The sequence below is a fragment of the Ovis canadensis genome, chromosome 12, assembly GCF_042477335.2.
Source record: "Ovis canadensis isolate MfBH-ARS-UI-01 breed Bighorn chromosome 12, ARS-UI_OviCan_v2, whole genome shotgun sequence".
NCBI lineage: Eukaryota > Metazoa > Chordata > Mammalia > Artiodactyla > Bovidae > Ovis > Ovis canadensis.
The window spans coordinates 16,080,713-16,088,010 of record NC_091256.1 but is presented as its reverse complement, the minus strand read 5'-3'; positions in this window follow the sequence as shown (position 1 = coordinate 16,088,010).

Below are 7,298 nucleotides of genomic sequence, written 5' to 3'. Positions count from 1 at the left end.
GCTTTCTTCTCCCAGGCTCTCTTGTTAAATCTGAAGAAAGAATGGCAGATTCTTACAGTTTGTTTCCCTATAGTCAGAGAACAATATTCAGTGGTAGATTTTTTTTCATGGATCTTTTGTTCAGCTGTGTTAGTACCAAAGTAGCATGTCATGTAACTTCATAGACTCTTTCTTCATGACATCCATTATTCAGCACATACTGTCAGCTAACCTCTAATGGAAATATAAAGATGAACTTAAGAAGAACAATTCCATTTAAAACAAGGAGATGAATGCAACTGCTCTACTTTCTAGGGATGGGAGCAATCATTTCAAGGAAGAAAGACAACAATCTTAGTGCTAAATATGGGAAAGTAATGCTGCAGTGGAAATGAGTTGAGGAGCTTAGGGAGAAGCAGAGAAGCAATAATCTCATCTTCTTAATAAAGAAGCCAGCAAGATACTGGAGGATCCTTCTTGGAAGAAACTGAATAGTGTCAGAGAGGATACCAATAAACATGGATGCTTGGAGAGTCTGCTGAATGTATTACGGTAAAACTAAGCAGTTGAAACAAGGGTAGTAGTTCATATCTTTTTTCTACAATAGTACAGAGGCAGAAGTGTATTCAGATTGGTCAGCAGCTTGTCCAAAGAGGTTATCAGGCCCCTTCCTCTGTTGTTCCAACATCTCCAAGGATCTTGTCCCCATGGGCATGGTGGAAGTTCATTCACCAGCACCCTGTCAGCATTTCAGCCCTCAGAGTGTGAAAGAGGAAGTGGAAAGTAAGCAGCTTCCTTCTCAGGAAAGTGAGTAGGAAGCCACACCCAGTGGGAGGTTGTCCCAAGGGAAGTTTGGCTGAAGAGCCATTTGCCTGCTAATATCTAAAGGGGTAAGAGTAGTTCTGTTATTTACAGGAGGCAGGAAATGCTACAAAACAACACCTCCATTATGCCCCCAACAAGAAAAAAATAGCTCACTGCCTAATTTCCCCATGGACCTAGAACCTAAATCAGTTTTTGAGGGCCTCACCCTTGAAAATGAACATACAATCCAAAATTATCATCAACAGATATTTGTGATGAATAGAAATTCCAAAGAAACTGTATTAGTATTCTCTGAACTATGTGAGTAACCTGCACATATCTAAAGAACAGAATGCTTTTTAAAATGCTGTAAACATTTTATAAAATCAATACAATTATTAAAGTATAACATCAAGGATATATCCCCAAAGACAATGGAGGAGGGATGAGTCAGATGATGGTATAGCAGAAAATTATAGGATAGGTTTGTTATCTGACTAATAGAATACCCATAAACTTTTAAAATGAAGGGAAATATGAAGAAACTATACCAAATATATAGAAGCTATACAAAATGTCCCTGAAAAAATAATACAAGTGTCCTTACAGAAGATTAGATATGAAAAAGTCCTATACAAGTAATAGTTAAAACGACTTCTGACTTTTTCATCACAGTGTTGGAAGCTATCACACTTAAGAAGATTGTATCTTTAAAAGTTCTAAAAGAAACTTATTTTAAATCTAAGTTTCTACATTCAGCAGAGTTATCACTCACATGTTCAGATGAAAAGAGTTTAAACATGCAGGAACTCAATGCCTTACCTTATGTCATTTTCCTAAGCAGCTCCTTGAGGATGGCAATAGTGGTTAAGAACCTGCCTGCCAATGCAGGAGACAAAAGAGATGCGGGTTTGATCCCTGGGTCAGGAAGATCCCCTGGAGGAGGGCATGGTAACCCACTCCAGCATTCTTTCCTGAAGATTCCATGGACAGAAGAGCCTGGTGGGCTGCGGTCCATGGGGTCGCAGAGTCGGATATGACTGAAGCGACTTAGCACACATGTATCATTTCCTAAGCAGCTCCTTGAAGATGTACTCCAGGAAAATGAGGAAATAAATTACTAAGGAGGAGAACATGAATCCAAGAAGCTCAGACAGAGTAGGGAGGCAAGTATACAGACATGAGAGTATCCACTTCTGCTGAAGACTATAAGAGACAGAGTCAAAGTCCTGTCAGCATCACCAGAGCCCTACCACTTCAGCACACTCTGAACAGTTTTTTAAAGCCTGTGTATCTGCTTTGTTATGCCCAGGCTTTTTCCAGAGCCTATGAAGGCTACTCTGACAGCTTGCAAAACAGGTCAAAAGTATCAGGCAATTAGCACTTCCCAAAGGCAAACCTTAACATCTATGAGGGATGGAAGACATTGTACCAATGCAATGCCTCTTCCCTTGCCTTTAGGAGATAACCCTCAAGTATGTGTTTGACACCCCTTTATAGGTTTCCCGTGGGTTTAGATTCCAGTCACCCACAGAGGCAGATGGCTTGATGATGCAGCTCTTTTTGGCCACCTTCCCTTGTCTGCTTATTATCTCACTCAATTTCTTAAATACTCATAAACATATTTTAAGCACCTACATAAAATCTACCAAGTATTTCTGAATATATAACACCTAAATCATCAGTTATCTATCACTAAATGAACTCACAAGTGAGTTTTTGCTGCAGAATACACTGATATGCTACAATATAAAATAGGAAATAGTTTTTCATCTTCCTCTCTAAAAAGTTTATTCTGATGTAAATAAGCAATGAATGCTTTGCTTAAGATATAAAACTAATTCAAAAAGCAATTAAAAGAAAATAAGCAAGGAAGTGTTGCTTAAAAAATATTATCAATGATTAAAAACTTTTCAGAGGCTTCGTAGCAAGAGAAGGGGGCTGGGAAGAGGGTATAGTCACTCATTTTGGTGGGAAGTGAGAATTAATAAGAGCCAGTGAGTGAAACAGTAAGTGTCTGATAATTATCTATATCTAATCTTAAGGAACTAGTCAACACCCTCTCCTCCAGGCCATGCAGACTTTGTAAGTACATGGAAAACACCACTCAGGAAGTCATAGACGTAAAATGGACATCTGTTTGAATTTCGTTTTCTCACAATTATGCAGACCCTGCTAACATATGCTGACAATTCATTTCTTGCTTTTGTTTTTCACGTAGTAAATCTGCCAACCTCCTGATAAGGCAATAGAAATTATTTTCCATATGTTCTAAAAGTTACTTTTAATATTTTAAATTAAATTATCCAGGTTCCTTTCCTTCCCTTTCATCAACTACCAGTGAGCATCACACTGAACACTTCTGTTAGTTCTGATGAGGCTTTTCTAGGCCACTTAGTCTCATCTACATTCTAAACAGTCTCTTCCACTCTCAATTTTATTTTCAATGAAAAAAGTAGAGAAATGATATTGGAAATGCACAAAATGCTTAGTGAGAGCAGAAAGATGATCAATTGCGAATCGTCTGAGGCACTATGGGGACTCATCTGGTATTCTTATGCCCCAAATGAAAAAGGGAAACTCAAAGAATTGTGCTAGAGCCAGCAAAAACATGCAATGAAGAGGCCTGATAAAGGGAAGTGAGAGATTTGAAAAGAGATAAAAAGTGATGAACAGGATCATCACAACATATCATATCACTTTTCTGTATGATGTCTACATAACCATATAGAAAAGACAGCTAGCTGTAGAATAAGCCATCTGTGCTCCACTCATATTCTTATCCTGGGGGATCACTGCAAACAGCCCTTTAGATATCATGCCTTCCACTGTTGGCATTTTCAGGAGGGTGCTCAGCTGGCACCCACAGTGCAAGTCAGATGTCCTGGAAGATAGTGTTGCTGGAGCAAGCCTGTCCAATGAGGGAAGAGGGGTTGGACAAATACCTCAGGTCCATTTTCAAGTTGTTTTAATGAACCTCCATACTGTTCTCCCTATTGGCTCTACCAATTAACATTCCCACCAACAATATGAGTGTTCCCTTTCCTCCACACTTTTTCCAGCACTTGTTATTTATAGACTTTTTGTTGATGGCCCCTTATACCTCACTGTAGTTTTGAGGTGCATTTCTCTAATAATTAGCAGTGGTGAGCATCTTTCCATCTGAGCTTTGGGCATCTGTATCTCTTCTTTGAATAAATGTCTATTGAGATTTCCTGCCTATTGAGAGAGTTTATTCTGAGGTTGGTTGATAGGAAGTCCAGGGCCCTTGAGGAGTAGGAGGCAAACATTTTCTACATTCCTTTACCTTAGTCACATAGGATGTTTGTCTTAATCTCTGGGTTGCTATGGTAACAAACTATTTCACCTGAAACTAGCTTTCTTTATGCCCAGAGCTAATGATTAGTCAGCAAAACAATACATCTTGAAAATGTTTTTACTAGGCTTTATGTTAATGATTATAATTCAAAGCAATATATCTTATTTGGAAACCTATTTTTCTTCAAAAACCTATGCCCTTGATTATATGGATACAAAATATCACATGCAGAGACATCTTATCCTGACACTGTTTCCCTTGGTTAATCTTATGTTGATGTTGTTGCAAGACATATGTTGTGGGAGAGGAGCCTGGTAAAACTTTCACAGCTTTGAGATACCAAGGGAACATTTCATGCAAAGATAGACAAAATAAAAGACAGAAACAGAAGCAGAAGACATTAAGAAGAGGTTGCAAGAACACACAGGACTTACAGAAAAGATCTTAATGACCCAGATAACCACGATGGTGTGATCACTCATCCAGAGTCAGACATCCTGGAATGTGAATTCAAGTGGGCCTTAGGAAGAATCACTATGAACAGAGCTAGTGGAGGTGATGGAATTCCAGCTGAGCTATTTCAGGTCCTAAAAGATGATGCTATAAAAGGGCTGCACTCAATCTACCAGCAAATTTGGAAACCTAACAGTGACCATAGGACTGGAAAAGGTCACTTTTCATTCCAATCCCAAAGAAAGGCAATGCCAAAGAATGCTCAAACTACCGCACAATTGCACTCATCTCACATGCTAGCAAAGTAATGCTCAAAATTCTCCAAGAAAGGTTTCAACAGTAGGTGAACTGAGAATTTTCAGATGTTCAAGCTGGATTTAGGAAAGACAGAGGAACCAGAGATCAAATTGCCAACATCCATCAGATCATAGAAAAAGCAAGGGAATTCCAGAAAAACATCTACTTCTGCTTCATTGACTATGCCAAACCCTTTGACTGTGTGAATCACAGAAAACTGAAAAATCCTTCCAGAGATGGGAATACCTTACCTGCCTTCTGAAAAATCTGCATGCAGGTCAAGAAGCAACAGTTAGAACCAGACATGGAACAACAGACTGGTTCAAAATTGGGAAAGGAGAATTTCAAAGCTATATATTGTCACCTTGCTTATTTAACTTCTATGCAGAGCCTATCATGCAAAATGCCAGGCTGAATGAAGCACAAGCTGGAATCAAGATAGCCAGGAGTAATATCAGTAACCTCAGATATGCAAATGACATCATCCTTATGGGAGAAAGTGAAGAGGAACTAAATAGCCTCTTGCCGAAAGTGAAAGAGGATAGTGAAAAAGCTGGTTTATGGAATTTAGGAAGATGGCAATGACGACCCTGTATGCAAGACAGGAAAAAAGACACAGATGTGTATAATGGACTTTTGGACTCAGAGGGAGAGGGAGAGGGTGGGATGATTTGGGAGAATGGCATTCTAACATGTATACTACCATGTAAGAATTGAATCGCCAGTCTATGTCTGACACAGGATACAGCATGCTTGGGGCTGGTGCATGGGGATGACCCAGAGAGATGTTATGGGGAGGGACGTGGGAGGGGGGTTCACGTTTGGGAACGCATGTAAGAATTAAAGATTTTAAAATTTTAAAAATAAAAAACTAAAAAAAATAAATAAATAAAATATCACATAAAATTCAAAAAAAAAAAAAAAGGAAAGAAAAAGCTGGTTTAAAGCTCAACATTCAAAAAGCTAAGATCATGGCATCTGGTCCCATCACTTCACAGCAAGTAGATGGGGGAACAATGGAAACAGTGACAGACTTTATTTTCCTGGACTCCAAAGTCAGTGCAGATGGTGACTGCAGCCATGATATTAAAAGACGCTTGCCCCTTGGAAGAAAAGCTATGACCAACCTGGACAGCATATTTAAAAGCAGAGACATCACTTTGCAGACAAAGGTCTGTCTAGTCAAAGCTGTGGTTTTTCCAGTAGTCATGTATGGATGTGAGAGTTGGACTATAAAGAAAGCTGAGCGCTGAAGAATTGATGCTTTTGAACTGTGGTGTTGGAGAAGACTCTTGAGAGTCCCTTGAACAGGAAGAAGATCAAACTATTCAATCCTAAAGGAAATCAGTCCTGAATATTAATTGGAAGGATTGATGCTGAAGCTGAAGCTCGAATACTTCAGCCACACAATGCCAAGAAGTGAGTCATTGGAAAAGATCCTGATGTTGGGAAAGATTGAAGGCAAGAGGAGAAGGGAATGAGAAAGAATGAGATGATTGAATGGCATCACTGATTCAATGGACATGAGTTTGAACAAGCTCTAGGAGTTGGTGATGGACAGGGAAGCCTGGTATGCTGCAGTCCATGGCGTTGCAAAGAGTCGGACAGGACTGAGTGACTGAACTAAACTGATACATAAAATAGAAAACCAAGAAGGACATGCTGTATAGCACAGGAAACTATATTCAGTATTTTTTAACAACCTATAAAAGAAAAGAAACTGATACAGGGAAATACATATCTGTATAGATAGAAACAGATATAGATAGATACATACATATCTATATGTATAACTGAATCACTTTGCTATACACCTGAAATTAACAAAACATTGTAAACCAGCTATATTCCAACTAGAATTTTTTTTCACTTAACTTTTGTTTCCATTTTTTAAAATATACATTTATTTATTTTAATTGGAGGTTAATTACTTTACAATATTGTATTGGTTTTGCCATACATCAACCTGTATCTGCCACAGGTATACACATGTTCCCCATCCTGAACGCCCCTCTCTCCTCCCTCCCCATACCATCCCTCTGGGTCATGTCAGTGCACCAGCCCCAAGCATCCAGTATCATGCATTGAACCTGGGCTGGCAACTCATTTCATATATGATATTATACATGTTTCTAAAAAACTCCTGAAATCTCAATCGCCAGGAGTAGGTTCTCAGTTTTGTTCCGTACATTCAGAAGGCACTCAGCATAGTGTAGTTCCTGTTAGCAACAACAATGATCCTCTCAAACTTGCTGCCTCTTTAAGCTGTCCTCCCTTCCCCATCTCACTACCTTTCTCTCATAATGTTTTCCTGGATCGGAAACTAGACACTCACAAGTCTGTGACTGACAAGAACCAAAATAAATATCAGCCAAAATAATTCCTAGTAGCAGGAGCAGGTGACAGCTTTTAAGAAAATGAATAAATACCTTCTCTATTAAGTAGG